General features: G+C 51.8%; 2 protein-coding genes across 3 annotated transcripts in view; one reads left to right on the top strand and one right to left on the bottom strand.

The window, feature by feature from the left end:
* LOC125138144 (uncharacterized) overlaps positions 1-17,314 on the top strand; it is a 130,278-nt gene that overhangs the window by 39,867 nt on the left and 73,097 nt on the right. The gene's annotated exons all lie outside the window — the stretch shown is intronic.
* The window catches only part of JAKMIP1 (janus kinase and microtubule interacting protein 1), a 141,793-nt gene that overhangs the window by 109,339 nt on the left and 15,140 nt on the right, over positions 1-17,314 (bottom strand). The window contains exon 1 of one of the 2 annotated variants that reach the window (XM_047798566.1): positions 12,310-12,688. The exons of the other annotated variant lie outside the window; for it this stretch is intronic. The gene's annotated coding sequence lies outside the window, so the exon portion shown is untranslated. Of the gene's footprint in view, positions 1-12,309; positions 12,689-17,314 lie in introns of those variants that run through there. 2 annotated transcript variants of the gene reach the window in all.

Here is a 17,314-nt window from a genome sequence, read left to right as displayed (position 1 = left end):
TCAATTTTAAATAGGCAAAGGATTTAATATAAAATTTCCCCAAAGAGATATAAACAAATGGCCAACAGGCACATGAAAAGATATTGGACATCACCAGTCATGAAGGAAACGCAGATCAAACCACAGTGAGACAGCACTTCGCACCCATCAGAGAGTAAGTTTCTGTTTTAAGCCACCCAGCCTGTGGTACTTTGTCACAGCAGCCCTGGGAAACTCCGCGTGCGGGTGCGCATGAGTGTGCATGTAAACCTGTGTGTGTGTGTGTGTGTGTGTGTGTGATTTATTTTCTTTCTTTTTTAAACTGAGGCATAGTTGATTTACAATATTGTGTTCATTTCAGGTAAAGAGCCAAGTGAATCAGTTACATGTCTTTTTCAGATTCTTTTCCAGTATAGTTTATTATAAAATATAAATATAGTTCCCTGTGCTAAAGTGTAAATTCCTGCTGTTTACCTATTTCATATACAGTGGTGTGTGTCTGGTAATCCCATACTCCTAATTTATCCATTCCCCCACCTTTTTCTCTTTGGTGACCATAAATTTGTTTTCTATGTCTGTGAGTCTGTTTCCATTTTGTAACTAAATCCATTTGTATTATTTTTCAGATTCCACACATAAGTGATCTCACATGATGACTTGTCTTTCTCTGTCTGACTTACTTCACTCAGTATGTAATCTCTAGGTCCACCCAAGTTGCTGCAAATGGCATTACTCATTCTTTTCATGGCTGAGTAGTATTCCACTGTATATATGTACCACATCTTCTTTATCCATTAATCTGTCAATGGACACAGATGACTTTGTGAATAATGCTGCTGTGAACACTGGGGTACTCATATCTTTTTGAATAAGAGTTTTCATCTTTTCTGGGTGTATGCCCAGGAATAGGATGGCAGGATCATATGGCAGCTCTATTTTTAGTTTCTTAAGGAACTCCACAGTTTTCCAGACTGGCCACACCAATTCACATTCCCACCAACAGAGTAGGAGGGTCCCCTTTTCTCCACACCCTCTCCAGCACTAATTATTTGTAGGCTTTTTGATGATGCCATTCTGACCAGTGTGAGGTGACACCTCATTTGCGGCTTTGACTCGTATGTCTCTAACAATTAGTGATGACGAGCATATATGATTTATTTTTAAATTGACGTTGAACCATTAAGCAAGTGAACCCAACAAAAGTCTCAAGGCCGAGAGGAGCCACGTTCATGCTCACAGCCTGCCAAGGAGAGGAGCCACGTTCATGCTCACAGCCTGCCAAGGACAGCCCATGACCAGGCCTGACCGAAGAAATGAAACCATTAACCATGGCCTCAGAGGGGGTGTCAGGGGACAGAGGGGCAAGGAAAGTGAGCCAGGGGTTGACAACGCAGAGGGGAGTCAGCGGTCAGAGTGTCCAGAGCCTCCGCCTAAGGGACAACAGACTGGAAGTGAGACCCAGGGCCCGTCTCCCAACAGCACAGCACCCCACCCCCTGCCCCAGATCCCGCAAGTGGCTCCCTCTCGAATGACTGACTGGTGATGTCACAGAAAGAAGAACCAGAGCCTTTGCTTAGAAATGGTGGGAATACAGCCCAGGACTGTCTCATGCACTTCAGACCCACGTGCCCAGCGGGCATCTGTCCCTCACCTGGCTGACACCTCAGACGAAGCAGCCCAGAACTGGGCTCCCCACCTCCCTCCTCCATGTCAATGCCTCTGCATGTTCCTCACCCCAGGAAAGAGCCCCCCCCCCCCCCCGCCCAGTGCTCCCAGGCCAGAAACCCGGGTGTCCTTCCTAGCTACTAGCTGATAATAGCCACCCGATTATTATAACATCAGTGGATTTCAAACTGCTGGAGGGCTGATGCAGCTCACGAGGCCCAGCTCCTAAAGTCCCCTGCCTCCGCTTCTCCTGTCCCCCATGACAGAGAACCATGCCTGCGACAATCAATGATATCCCCACAACGCAGCTATTTATCTTGAGGGGAACTCCTGGGTGGCGGGTGCTGTGTGAGCTGCTTATAAACATTATTTCTCAGGTGATGCTTCAGAGCAAATAGTTTATTTCCTCCCCATTTTATAGATGGAGCTGAGCTCAAGCGAGGTTAAGAGCCTGGAGGTCACACAGCCCAGGGGAGCAGCAGAAGCAGGGTCTGTATAGGTCTCTGGCTGCAAAGCCCTTCACCTCGGAGCGTGAGGTCGGCCCCCGGGACCCTCAGCCAGCAGCCCAGGAGCCTCGAGAGGCCAGGCAGGAGCTCTCGGTCCAAGGCAGCTGTCCTTAGCCCTGCTGCCCACTGGAAAAAGCTGGAGAATTTAGTGTGGATGTCTGTGCCTGCCTCCACCTGGCCACTGAGTCAGAAATCTCCAAGGACCAAGATGGCATCATAGGCTCACCGCCCCAGGCAACGAGAGTGAAAAGAATGACTCTGGAGCAGTGATTCTCAATCTTGGCTGAGAATTCCCAATGCCCATGCCCTGCCCAGGCCCTACTCAACCCCAGGGATTCAGCAGCTCAGAGTGGGGTCCAGATCTCAGCAGTTTTTTAAGGTCCTTGGGTGATTCCAATGTGCAGACAAAATTGAAGCCACTGCCTTCAGGCCCTGCCTGCTCCCGTGTGGCCTCCGGGCCAGGAGCACAGCACCACCAGGAAGCTTGTTAGACGTGAAGGAATTCAGATGCACCCCAGACCCGCTGGGGGTGAGTTTAGCCAGTTCTCCAGGTGCTGCTGATGCAAGTTCAAGTGTGAGAAGCTCTTGTCTAGGGCCTGGCTACTCAAGGGGTCCACAGGCCAGCAGCATCAGCATCATTGAGACCTTGTAAGAGCTACAGAGTTGGGAGTTTCCATCGAGGCTCAGCTGTAATGAACCCAACCAGTATCCATGAGGACACAAGTTTGATCCCCAGCCTCGCTCAGTGGATTAAGGATCCGGTGTTGGCATGAGCTGTGGTGTAGGTCACAGATGTGGCGTTGCTACGACTGTGACATAGGCTGGTAACTGCAACTCCAATTCTACCCTTAGTCTGGGAACCTCCATATGCCTCGGGTGCAGCCCTAAAAAGACAAAAAAAAAGAGAAAGCGAAAGAGAGATACAGAGTCTCAGGCCCCACCCCAGACCCGCTGAATCAGAACCTGCATTTTACAGGAACGAGTGAGAAGACCCACCCTTCCTCCCCTCTCTGTGCCCTGCTGCCCCCAGTTCGGCTTACAAGCTCTCATCTCAACAGGCCTGGGTCCTGCTGAAAGTGACACTGTGCTGCTTGCCGGTCACTGAATAACAAGGGCAGAGTCCCCTGAACCCAGGCTTGCGAGCCGACTTGGCGCTGAGAGCAGGAGCAGGTGCGTTTAACGCAGTGCTTCTCAAACTTTAACATGCATGAGAACGACAAGCTCCTCGAACGCCCTGTAGCTGGCTCTTCGCCGGTGATGCCGAGCCCATGGGTTGGAGCCTTTCCACAGGGCTCCCAGGGACCTCCAGCATCACTCTTGGGTGAGCCTGCGTTAGAGTGGGCGCTGAAGCCAGCCTGTGAGGGTTTGAATCCAAGTCTAGCACGCACTCACTAACTGCGTGGCCCTCTGCCTCAAGAGTCTCACCTGGCAAAGGAACTAGTGGCAGTTACAGCCTCCTAGGTTGTGAGGAGGAGGCACTAGATTCAGACAACTGAGGTGTTTACAAGAGTGTCTAGCGTGAACCCGTCACTTTAAGTTTTACTGCCACCACCACTACCACCACAGCTGCCACCACCCCTGCCATCCACACCTCCACCACCAGCACCCCATCACAGTCCCCTCACCGCCCACCACCCACCTCCACCGTCACATCACCACCACTGCCAACATCACCACCACCACCACCCTTATCACCACCACCAATGCCATCACCATCTCCACCCTCCCCACCCCACCCCCATCACCCTCGCCAACACCACCTCCACAGCACCGTCACCCACATCACCACCACCTCCGCCACCAGCAATCCCATCACCACCACTACCCCCCCCCCAAACCAGGTATTCACGATACAGTCCCGCCCATGAGGACAGGCAGCTGAGAGAGAAAAGGGAACAGAACCTGCCATCATGTAAATGACCTCGATTCACCCCAGCATGTGCTCAAAACCAAATGCTAAGGGGATGAAAGCAACACAGCGGCCGGCACGGGAAGACGGGAGAAGAACTTTACATGTCCCGCAGGTTGGTGGCTAAACCTCAAGAACCACCCGCCCCAGGTACCCCTCGAGGTGAGGGCTGTGCTTCTCTCACCTCCAGACTCCGAGTCCCCACACGGAGCCTGGCACAGAATCAGGAATGAGTCAGCACGCCCTGAGTTTCCAAAGTCACTTTCCCACCCAGGTTATGCCTCCATTAAACAGGAGGAGGGCTCATTTTGAAGCTGCTGAAGTGTGTATTTTTTTTTGTCTTTTTGTCTTTTTGTTGTTGTTGTTGTTGCTATTTCTTGGGCCGCTCCCTCGGCATATGGAGGTTCCCAGGCTAGGGGTCGAATCGGAGCTGCAGCCACCGGCCTACGCCAGAGCCACAGCAACACGGGGTCCGAGCCGCGTCTGCAACCTACACCACAGCTCACGGCAACGCCGGATCGTCAACCCACTGAGCAAGGGCAGGGACCGAACCCGCAACCTCATGGTTCCTAGTCGGATTCGTTAACCACTGCGCCACGACGGGAACTCCTGAAGTGTGTATTTTTACAAAGCAATGAAGATACTGAACAGTCAAGCAGTATAATATTTATCGTTAATGATGAAAACACACACAAGCTGGATTTCTCACTTCTTTCCCACAGGCTTCCCAGATGACACTGACCACGCTTCCCAGGACACGTCCCGCTCCGGCCACGAGGGAATTCCCAGAGCTCTCATTAGTATCTGCAGTCCCACCATCAGACCAGCGGGGACACTCCCGGCCTGAACCGGCAGGCAAGCTGGGGACAGCTGCCCACAGCGGGGCACGCTCATCTCTGCACTGCCGCGCACACAGTGCTGGCTGAGAAGCCAGCCCCCCAGCTTCCTATCCTGCTGAACTTTCAACTTCCTCCAGCTGGCAGTGACCCGGTCCCTTGGCACCCATGGGATGACCTGCAGATAAAATTAATAAATCCCAGCTGCAGAAACCAGGGCCTCTAATGAGGACGGAGTCAGGATCATGGAAAGATAACGAGACCCAGGCCAGGCCCACATCTAAACCCCGTGCTGCTCTGGCATCGGCCGGGGCTTCTTCCCGTCACTCCCAAGACCCCCAGTGGGCCAAGCCTGTATCGGGCCTGCGGGAGAAGAGAGGACCCCGCCCTGGCCCCGCCCGTGGTGGCTCGAGGCCCTCCCACCAGCTCAGCCCACATCAGGCTGTAGTGCCAGGAAAGAATCAGCCTGGGCAGAAGAGACTCGGGGTGGCCGTGGCCGCATTCCCCAAAGTGACCTCTGTCCCCAGATGCCCAGGGCCCTGGGATGCTCCTCCCAGGGGCTAAGAAAGAGTGTTTGAATAAGAAGGCTTCTCTTACCTGCAGGCTCTGCTCACGCGGCTTCCTCAGCCAGGAGGCCTCCCCTGCCCATCCGTTTGCTCCGCAAACACTGACTGCCCATCTCCTGGGCTCCCGGCTCCAGTGCAGATGGTGAAACAGAAACAGCTGCTGCCCTTTGCATCCCCAAGATCTGGCACAGGAAGCCACTCCTCATCAGATGACTGCAATGAAGTAAGGCCAGCCCTCAGAGCCTGGGGGTCTTCCTGGAGGAGGAGGCCCCTAAGCCATGTCCAAGGGCAAGCAGGAGGCCCAGGTTAACAAAGGATAACCTTGGGGGCACAAAGTTCTCGCCACCTCGAGGGGACCAAGACACAGAAGAGGCCAAAGACCACAGAGTGGACAGATGAACTCAGCTGAGCGTCACCACGCCTCTCCCGCTAGGAGTGCTTTTCACAACCTTTTCAATTTGCCAAGTTTCGAAACTACAGAAAAGTCCCAAGAAGAGGAGAACGCACTCCTCGCACCTTCACCTCGACTCACATTTTCCCTCAGCTCGTTATCTATAAAGACATGTTCCTATACCCGTACACCTATTTTTATGAATCATTTGAAAATAAATTCGGGACATCCTGACATCTGACCCTCAAGGCTGTGGCTTTCCTCTCTTACGACCAGAGACATCAGGAAATCACTACATGATTAGCCAAAACCAGGAAACTGTATCACTGATACATTTCAAATTCCAAGGTCACCAATTGTTGCAATAATGTCTTATGTGGCAATAACTATTTTTCTCCTCCCAGCACTTTTTAAAGAGCAGCTCTAGGCAGAATGCGACTGTCTCCGCCAGAGGTGCTCCCAACCAGCCACAAGCTTCTCCAAAGAATCAAGCGGGAAAGTAAAATGTAACGACAGCCAAAAATAACAAGCATCACCCGGTACAGAATAACCTTTGACAAGTGACAGGACAGGGTGGCTGGAAGGGATTCTGGGCACAGCAACAGAGGCCTATGAAGCCTCAGAGGACGCCAGCCCTGGTCTTTGGCTCCAGATCTAGGAAAACACAAACCACACGCCTCAGGTATGACAGGGCCCTTCTGTCCTTGGGCGCTGGCAGTGTGGACCAGGTGAAGAAAAGCAGGGGCCCTGGGCTCCCACCTCGCCACCTGCCAAGTCACTTTGGAGAGACCACACAGCCCCGGCTCGTCCCCCAGGCCCCCTGGAGCCCCCAGCCAACCCCAGGCTCTCCGGAGAAGGCTTCCAGGAGCGTAAAACCCCACCCCACTGTGTCCGTGCCCTTGCCTCCCGTTCTGGTCCCCAGCACTCCCTGATTAGACAACACCCAGCCCCCAGGGGCCTCCAGACCTGCTATGGGTGGGTGTCTTCTGCCTCTTCCCGACATCTGTGCTCCACTGGCCTCTCCCTCTCCCCCCCACCCTGCAGCCCCACCTGGCCCCTTGGCCACAGCCACCCTCGGCCACATGGAGTTCTAACCAAGGGTCCCTTCATCCGTGTGACAACCACTACCTTTCTGAGAATCAGGAAGAGCACAATATGTTGAGACTGTCCTTGGCTCCCCACTGCTGTCAGGGTGAAACCTAACTCCTTAGCTTGGACAAGCCGGTCCTCATCAGCTCCCCACCTCCCCCTACCACAGAGCCCCTCACCCGCCATCCCAACCAACATCCGAGAGCAGCAGCCCTGCCTGGCGGTCACGTTCTCCAGGGGACTGACTGCTAAGGCCATGGAGGCTCAGAGAGGTCGAGGAACTTGCCCGAGGTCAACAGCTCAGGAGTGACAGAACCAGGGCACCCAGAGTCAGCTCCAAACCGGATCCCTTCATCCCATACAAAAAGCAAAATGGTTCAGCGACACAGGCCTCTATATGCATGCTGCCTCTGGATGATGCTGGAATGGACGCTCCAGCAGTGGCTTAGAGGATGCTGGAAATACAGCTGAAGGCCGGCGTTTTTTTTCTTTATGCGATACTTTCATTAATTTTATACAAATTTTTTTTTTTTTTGGTCTTTTTAGGGCTGCACCTGCGACATATGGACGTTCCCAGGCTAGGGGTCGAATCAGAGCTGTAGCTGCCAGCTTATGCCACAGTCACAGCAATGCCAGATCTGAGCCGTGTCTGCGACCTATACCACAACTCATGACAACACCGGATCCTTAAGCCACTGAGTGAGGCTGGGAATTGAACCTGCATCCTCACGGATATTAGTCAAGTGTGTTAACCGCTGAGCCACAACGGGAACTCCTACAGCTTTAAATGTTCACAGTGGAAAAATAATACTGACTCAAAGTGACAAAGAGTTCCATAAGCATCTCACTGTCACTATGTTGTTGACATGTTATGCACAGGTGCTAAAACAGGGGACCTGATTTCAGCTGAGAACTCGCCCCTGCGTGGCTGGCATAGGCAGGATGTCCCATCCAGGCAGGTGGCGCTGCCCTAGACCATGACCTGCCCACACCTGCAGCACGCTGGCCAGCCCTGGCTCTCTCTGCACCTGGAAAAGAGTTCAGATTTAAGGCTCAGACTTTTTTTCCTCCTCCAGTTGAAGTAATAGATACCTATAGGCTCCACTTAAAGAGGTGAAGAAAGTAACCGCATGTCTATTCAATGATCATTCTGAATCCCATCAAGACCCATCCTTTCTGAACTGCCGTTTCCTCATCCACATAAGAGATGACGAAGATAATCCTGGCATCCGCAGGGCTGTAACTGAAACCTCCTCACAGCGGAGCGGGCACCCCGCTCGGCAGACAGGCAGGGGTCGGCAGCATCGTTGTCCTTACTGAGAACCTATTAAGCGCCAGATCTTTTCCCAGACACTGAAGGTACAGAGATGAACAAGGCACAGTGCTGTCTAGGAGTGATTAGAGGCCTAGTGTGAGGGACGAAGGCAAATCCATCTGGAAAGAGCTTGCACTTGACCTTGAGCACAGCAGGGAGCCATGAAGAGGTTTATACCTGGCAGGACAAGGTCAGACACCCTTGTGCTTCAGATCACTGGCTCAGGGTCAACTCGGAGGGCTGCCTGGAGGAGGCCCTGGAGACAGCAACGGTGCTGAGGCTGTGTACTCATTTGGTGGGGGATGAAGCCGCCTGAGTCATGGATATGAACTTTTTCTTTTTAGGGCCACATCCATGGCATGTGGAGGTCCCCAGAGTAGAGGTCAAACTGGAGCTGCAGCCACCAGCCTACACAACCACAGCAACCTGGGATCTGAGCCGCGTCTGCGACCTACACCACGGCTCACAGCAACGCCGGATCCGTAACCCACCGGATGAGGGCAGGGATGGAACCCGCGTCTTCATGGATACTAGTGAGATTTGTTTCCGCTGAGATAGGAACTCCTGGATACAAACATGTGAGGAAACAGATCGAATAGGACCTATGAGTCCAAGCGAAGGGGGACAAAGAGGAATTCTTAAAGCTTGAATTGAGCCTTCTTTTACATTCAAATCTACATGTGACTCTCTCCCAACATTTTCCAAGCTCCTTACCACTCCTACCACAGGGCTGCTTTTCTGCAGAAATGGGAAGCAGCACGTGGGTTCCTGTCACCCTTGGCTCCCCATCGCCCTCAGGGTGAAAACCAAGGTGGGGGAGGGGTTAACGGCGATAATACCTCCCTGTGTACAAACAGGGAGGCTCTCAGAGGCAGACTGACTGGCCTAAGGTTTCACCCAACATACAGGAAGACAGATTTGAACCCAGACCTGTCAGGCCCGGGGGCTGCTTCCTGGCATCCCCCAGTGGGTGAACCTCCTAGCAGCAATGAGTCTTTCAAAATGTTGTTGTCATCAACAGGGACACCGGCCCAGACACCCAATATCATCCTGAAAAGTCGGGGGGGAGGGGAGGGCGGGGTGCTGGGGTGGGGGGCGGGGGACATGGTCGGTAGTCAGGCACCAGGCTTCCCCAAGAGAAAAATATTTAGCAAACACTGATGTAGAGAAGGAGTGAGCTCCAGACTTGGAAGGGAGGTTGGGAAAGGCCATCTGGTCCCACCTCCCCATTGTGCAGATGGGACACCAAGCCCAGAGAGGATGCGTCTATTCCAAATGCACCCAAGGAGGCGGGACTCGAATCCAGCCTCTTCAGTCCCAACCCTCTGTTCTTCTTACCCTAGCCTCATACTTTGCCTAATAAAGGTACAAGCCACGTCATCACCTGCTCCAGGAAGCCCTCCCTGATTGCCAAGGCTCCTGCCCTTGAAAACAAGGACCTCCCGGAAAGCCTGGACTTCACTGTCAGACCCAGAATCAAATCCTGGCTCCACCGCTATTGCCTGTAGGACCCACATCAAGTCATGACACCTAAGCCAGAGAAAACCCGACCTCCTGAGAATGGTGCAGGGTTGCATGAATTAAGGTGACCGCTTCAGGGTCTGCTACAAAGCAGCCCCTTCCATGGATCTGGCCAGACAGCAATACCACACGGCTGCCTTCTCCCGAATATCACCGCCACCCCCTCTGCTCCCCTCCAAGGCCACCACCCACTTAGAGCCACCATCTTCTCAGCAGCCTGGGAAGCACCTGGCTCTGTCCTGCCTCCAGGCCTCTCATGTGCCGTAGGCCATCCCTCGTCCCTCCGACGGGGCTCCTCTCCTCCCGTCCCTGCCAAGCCTCAGCTCCAAAGGCAAATTTACGCAGAAAAAACACTGAGGTAAACCGTAGCCTCCCGACATCGACTCCTGCCCCTTCCACTTCCGGCCAGTCCTGCCTCACTTCCGGCCATTGGCTTTTAAAGTGAAGCCTGGCTCCTCCCCTTCCGCTTCCAGTCCCCACCCCCGCCCTGCCTCCTCGGCCACGCCTACCGCCTGCTCCTGTCCCCGCCCCAGAGGAACCAGCCATCCGAAAATCCTCAGAATGGATTGCTCCACTTAAAAAGATGGGCACCTACAAAGTTGTACAGTACGACCCCCACTAAAATATAAAATTAGCATATATGTTCAGAGGGCAAAAAAGTAAAGATTAAAGGTGTTTTTCAAACAATTTTTCCTTCTTTTCATGAAATGACATCTTGTTGGGCAGTCCATACAAAGCTGCTCTCGGAAGGAACCACATCCAGACCGCTGTCTCTCATGCGCCCTCTGCTAAGCCGTGCAGAAAGCCCCACATGAGTGCCGAGAGGGCAAGGCTCTTGTCCGGAGGCTCAACCACTCACTCATTCTGACTGTTAGATGACTCATGTAAACTCCCAGGGCCTGGGTTTCCTCCTGCCTTCTTGCAGCGATGGTTGAGAGGCTCAGAAAGGAGCATAAAACTCCCGCCCCAGAGGCGCCCAGTAAACTCTGCTGCTGAGAGGCAGACTGCATGCAACCAGACAGGAAGGCCAGCCCAAGGCCAGAGGTGCCTGGCTGTGGTCTCCTGGGAGACCCTGCCCCATCCACTACCACCTGCCTCCTCCACCTTCCAGAAGCCCTCAGGTGCCATTAATGAGATAATGCTGCAAAGCCACAAACCCACAGAAAACCAGGCCCCTCCACACAGCCACCCGCTCTGCAAAAGGTGACCCTCCCCATTCTGCAAGCCAGAGAACAAGAGAAAGGAAGTGGCCTAGCGGTGGCCCTGAGTCAGCCTGCAGAGCTCTCCTGGGGCATGACCCCTTCACCTGGGCCTTAAAAGGCGCAGTTAAACCTAGAGATGCCACTTATAAGAGCCTTTTCTCTATGCCAGGCAATGTGCTGGGTATACCCATCTCAAGCCATCCTCGAAACTTCCTTGTGAAACAAGTAACAGTATTATCCCTGTTTGACAGGAAACTGAGGCTTAGAGAACTGAAGTCACCTGCCTAAGGTCCATGACTTAAAAGCGGCAAATCCGGGCTGAACCCAGGTCTGTTTGACTCTAAAGCCACTTACCAGATGCCCAAAGAACTGTCAGCATTGTCTTCTAGACTCAGGACCCAGCACCATGCCTGGCATGTTCTTAGAAGGCACCCAAGGACATTTTTTAGGAATGAACAGCCAAGCTCTTTCCTGCACACTATGCCTTCACCCTCCAAGGAAGCCAAAAACTATGGCCCAAAAACTAAATGCCACTGAATTAGCACCAACACATACAAAACAGTAGTTTCAAAATATTCCAGTTGATGGAAAACTTCCAATATCATCAGAAAACCACCTACTTCAATTCTCCATGAACAGAAACAATTTCTGATAAAATTGCTACTCATATTCAGGACCTACATAGCAGAATTCTCATCAAATAGAGGAATGAGAGATGTTTATCAACACTCATGAAAACATGGTGAAACTTCCTTTAGAATATTCTGTGCATATGAAGTTTTTTTCCTTCAGCTTTTCACTGTAAAATCCTACCGGACACTGAACAGGAGGGAAACTCTGAGGTGGGGATGAGCAAGGGGTACCAAGAACTGTGATCCAAGAAAAAGAATCACGGCAGGATCCACACTCCTCTCCCGTGAGATGGAATTTAACACAATTCAACAAACATGCGCTAAGTAATAGTAATAACAGTCCCAGCTTATATAGCAGTGTCTCTGTACTAACAGCTGTTCCAAACTTTCAAGTTCTCTACAGTCCACAGCCCTATGGCAGGGGTGTTATTAGGGCCCCATTTCAGCATTCAGGCAGGAAGGAGTGAAGCACCTTGGCCAAGGTGACCCAGCTAGCAGGTAGGGGTGGGAGGTTCTACCCAGGTGGTCTGGCTCCAATGTCCACGTTCTTACTTGCTCTGCTATGTAGCTTCCAGGTGCCAGATATGACAGTAGGATGTGAAGACAGAGGCACAAGGACGGCCTAGGCACTGCTTCATCCATGAAAGGCCAACGTAATTACATTTCTCGTATAACTAAGCCTCAGCCATTCTGCATACCTGGGGGTAGGTGGCTGCCAGTCCCTAGGCAGCCACAAGGCATCAGGTCATCACACATACAATTCCAGTGCTCACAAGGTCCTGGAGAGGCACGTGTTCTCTTCCTCATTTCACAGGGACAAAATTCCAGCTAAAAGCAGGCAAAGGACTTGCTTGAGTCCCCGCTTGAACACAAAGCCTTTGCTCTTTCTGCTGCTACTTGCTGGCTCTTGGCAACCTCCCTGCACCATTCTGGAATCTCCCCTTAACTGAGGTGCAAGGGCCCCTGAAGAAGTCCCAGAAAAGGCCTCAGTTCTCAGGCCATTTCTGTCCCACCGCTCCCGAAATGAGTCACATAATCATACCACCAAAAACAAGCAGTGTGACTGGTGACTTCTAAGCCAAGAGCAACTTCTTTTGTGGTTTCCACATCCTTTCTACACCAGCCAATGAGTGTGGCTTGACACGCCCAGGGCACACAACAGACACCTACTGAGTCCCCGCTGTGTGTGCAAAGCTGGAGGAGGGGCACACTCAGAGTTCATCCTGTGTCCTGGCTTCTCTCCAGAGCACGACTCTGGAACTGGAGGATGAGGGAAGGGGTGGCAAGGCTGAAGTGAGCAGGAAGAGAGCAGGGGCTCAAAGCAAGACATTCCCTACAGGGCTGGGGTGCTCAGACCAAGAGGAGCTTACTGCCAGGCTACCCACTTCCAGGTCACCACCAGGTCACTGCCACCACAGGGGAAGGAAGATGGTTGAGGATGACTTTGCCAGGTGCAGACATTGGCCAAGGCCCTTGAAAAGGCTGGCCCTGGACTGGGTGTCCCAATGGTTCCCCCACACGTGTGAAGGGTTCCAGTTGAGTCAGGGAGACAGGCAAGGAAGCAGAGCGTAACAAGCTCAGGTGTTAACTGGAGACCAGGGGCTGCACGTCCCAGTGGGGTGTGAAGGAAGAGATGTCTCGTGTGGCCCTGGCAGGGGTGAAATGTGGACATGCAGACAAGGGAGCAGGGGTCTAAGGAAGGTTGAACAGCATTTAGGTAGGGAGAGCCGCAGGAGCACAAGCGCCAATCATTCCTTCATTCACTTATTCAACATCCCAGCACCTGCCCACACCAGGCCCTGTGCTGGGCACAGGGGTCTCAGACACAAATCCCTCCCAGGCCCTAGCTCCAGAAAAAAAAATATGGCCAGGGCTGGGACAGAAAGAAGTGCAGGGCCTGGGGGTTCAGGGAAGTACCCACGGGTAGAAGCCTGAGCCACTTCTAGAGGTGGCAGAGAGGGTGTGCTGGGAAGAGGACACAGATGTGCAGAGCCAAGAGGAATGGAGGGCAAGTTCAAGGGAGACAGACTGTTCTGTAAGGCAGCAGTCAGTGTCATAGACTGAAGGTCGGCAGGAGTCAGTGTCATAGACTAAAGGTCATGTTCACACACACACACACACCCCGCCCCCCAAATCACATGCTGAAATGCTAATCCCCAATGTGATGGTATTTGGAGATGAGGCTTTGGGGAAGTGACCAGGCCCTCATGATGGGATTAGTGCCCTTAGAAGAAGAGACAGGAGTTCCCGTCATGGCGCAGTGGTTAACGAATCTGACTAGGAACCATGAGGTTGCAGGTTCGGTCCCTGCCCTTGCTCAGTGGGTTAAGGATCCGGCGTTGCCGTGAGCTGTGGTGTAGGTCGCTGTTGTGGCTCAGATCCCGAGTTGCTGTGGCTGTGTTGGAGGCTGGTGGCTACAGCTCCGATTCGACCCCTAGCCTGGGAACCTCCATATGCCGCGGGAGCGGCCCAAGGAAATAGCAAAAAGACAAAAAAAAAAAAAGAAGAAGAAGAGACAGCAGAGAGCCTATTTCCTCTTTCGCGAGCACACCGTGAGAAGGCGGCCGTCTGCAAGTCGGGAAGAGAGCTCTCCCCAGAAACAGAATCAGCCGGCGCCTTGATCTTGTGCGTCCCAGTCTCCAGAACTGTGAGAAGTAAGTCTCTGTGGTTGAAGCCTCCGAGTCTCTGGTATTCTGTGTCACAGCAGCCAGAGCAGAACAAAACAGGTGGTAAGAGCAAGAGCATCCAGAGATGAGATCAGAGATGGGGAGACGAGGAGGAGTGATACAGCCACAGGTGTAGTTGCAGGATGACACCATTTCTTCTTTGCACAATTGCTCCTTCTCCCAACTATGCCCCATATCTGAGGAAGGCATGGGTGCGAAGAGCCCTCAGGCTGTCCTCGGACAGCACTGGACCTTCCAGGTCTGTTCACCAAGACCTGGGATGAGGCAGGTGCCGGCTCTTCCTTCAGCTGGGCTCAGCTCCATCAGTGACAGTCCTCCGTCAGAGCCCAGTCTTGGGAACACGAGGCCACTTGGAGGGGGAGACGGAACCGAGAACCCAAAGTGGTACTGATGGGTAAACGACAACAGAGAGACACAGGTGTCTGCGAAGGGGTGATGGCCAGTACCTAAAATGGAGCTCAGCCATCAGCACTTTGGAGCACTGGGAGATGGTGACCAGGCCTGGCTTTCAAAGCACAATCCATGGAGCCCTGGTCGTCCGTGAAGATGCTCCAGGATCAGGGTTCTGGGGCGACATGTGGCTGATTCTCTTTGTTTAGGTAAAGTGACTTTAAACTACAAACACAGCACACAAATTCAAATGAGCTGCACCCAAAAGTGAACCCTCTGTAGACTCCACAGCGTGGACCTGGGCAGCCAGGTGAATACTCAGCTTTGTACAGGTCTTGGGGTTGAGACTCTCCTGTCATCGCCAGGAAAATGGATCCTGAGACGACAAGGCGAGTTGTGGACAAAACCTTATCAGTTGCAAACGCGGGAGCTAGAGTCTCGAACCAGAATAAACAATGAGGTCCTGCCGTACAGTGCGGGGGACTATGTGCAACCTCTTGGGATAGAACATGATGGAAGAAAATATGAGACAAAGAATATATCTATATATATATATATATATATATCTGCGTCATTTGGCTGTACAGCAGAAATTGACACAACACTGTAAATCAACTAAAATTTTAAAAAATTTAAATTAAAAAAATGTTCACAACCATAACAAAGCCCAAGTGACATTCAGGATGCTTTGGCTGTTGAGACTACCCCTGTCACTCCAAATTTTCCTTTTGAAAGTTGTTCCTGAAAGCAACCTCAATGCTCCCATGGACTGACTTAGAACTTGAAGTGTTCTAAGTTTAAAATAATAAACTATGGCCTCCCTGCTTTGTATATGGGGATGGGGTGGTTTAGCTGATAAATTTAAAAAAAAAAAACCACTTCATTGTTACATACAGACCCAGACAGAGGGGAGGGTATTGTGTCATTCTATAATTATCTCCAATAATCATCCCGGCTTAGTGGGCCTCAGGGGGGGACAGAAACCAAGCATTCCGCAAGCAGGCCTCCACGAGCACCTTGTACAGAAGGGACCGCTGCAAAGCGTTACAGGCAGCAGGTGGGCAGGATTCAAACCCAGGCCTTTTGGCTCAAGGCTGTTTTCCACATGCTGCTACCTTCTTTCACTCCTTTCCTAGAACTGAGGATGCAGCCCACACGCACCATTATGAGAGGGTGCAGCAGGGTAGGGGGGGGCTGCCCTCCTTCTCCCGCAGGAAACCACTGGAAGCTGACACGCCCTTCGCTCTGAGCCCCAGTTTGGAATGTGTGCTTATTGGGGTGGAGAACTGTCCCTTACACCCTACGAATCAAGGTCCCCTCGTTTCACTGGCACATTCAGCAAGATACTAGGGGTGATTCATGCCCATGGGAGGGAACCAACCAGTTGTCAACTGTTTTAGAAACAACCAGACTGTGTAACTACAGACGAAATGGGGACCAGCCCTGCCTTCCTTGGTTCTCAAACTGGAGGGGGTATCAGAACTCCCAAGGGGACTTTAGTTAAAGCCAGACTGTTGGGCCCCAAGCCAATGTTTCTGATCCAGAAGCTCAGGGTAGAGCCTGAGAACATGCATTTCTGAAATGCCCACAGGTGCTGCTGCTGCTGCTGCTCCAGGACCTCACTTGTAGAACCACTGCTCTCATCTGTTCATTACAAACTGTCCTTAATTGAGGTAGGCGGTCATGTGAGGCTGAATGGGCAGGTCCTCCCAAGACGGGAAGGTGGGGAAGGCAGAGAAATAGATCTTCAAGGAAGGGGGGGGCGTCATGAGCAAACACATGGCAGCTGGAAACAGTGGGTAAGGAAGGCAGCAGCTCTTTGTGGTCAGGAAGTAAAAGGGTGACCAGGAGTAATGGAGAGTGAGGTGGGAGAGGAAAGCAGAGGCTGTAGATGTCAGGGCGACAAGGACAAACGGAGCATCAGCTATGGGCTGTGTTTGCTGCTACTGATTTCTAATTTCATGGCATATGGTCATATAATAACCACAAAGGGAACATACTTTGTATTATTTCTACTCTTTCAAGTTTATTGAGGTTGTTTTAGGACCAAGCATATGGTCTGTCCTAGAGAATGATCCATATGCACTTGAAAAGAATAAATATTCTTGGCAAAGACATGGAGAAAAGGGATCGCTGCTGGTGGGAAGGTAAAATGGTGAAGCCACTATGGAAAGCAGCATGGAGGTTCCTCGAAAAAAATAAAACTACCATAGGATCAAACATCCCCACTTCTGGGTATTTATTTATCCAGAGAAAATGAAAAAACTAACTTGAAAAAATATATGCACCCCCATGTTCACTGTAGCATTATGTACAATGGCCAAGAAATTGATACAACCTATGTGTCCTTCAATGAATTAATTGATACAGAAAATGTAAAACAGATAGATATAAAATCTAATATTATTCAGCCACACAAAAAAAGAAATGAAATCTTGCCATTTGTGAGACATGGACCTTGAAGGCATCATGCTAAGTGAAATAAGTTATGCAGAAAAAAAAAAAATCCCATATGATCTCACTTGTGGGATCTTAAACAACAATAAAAAGCAAACTCGGATACAAAGAGGAGATGGGAGGCGGCCAGAGGCGGGGCACAGGAGGGTGGGGGGATGGGATAAGGAGG

The sequence above is a fragment of the Phacochoerus africanus genome, chromosome 10, assembly GCF_016906955.1.
Source record: "Phacochoerus africanus isolate WHEZ1 chromosome 10, ROS_Pafr_v1, whole genome shotgun sequence".
Taxonomy (NCBI): domain Eukaryota; kingdom Metazoa; phylum Chordata; class Mammalia; order Artiodactyla; family Suidae; genus Phacochoerus; species Phacochoerus africanus.
The sequence above is the reverse complement of the archived record's forward strand: the minus strand, read 5'-3'. Positions and strand labels throughout refer to the sequence as shown.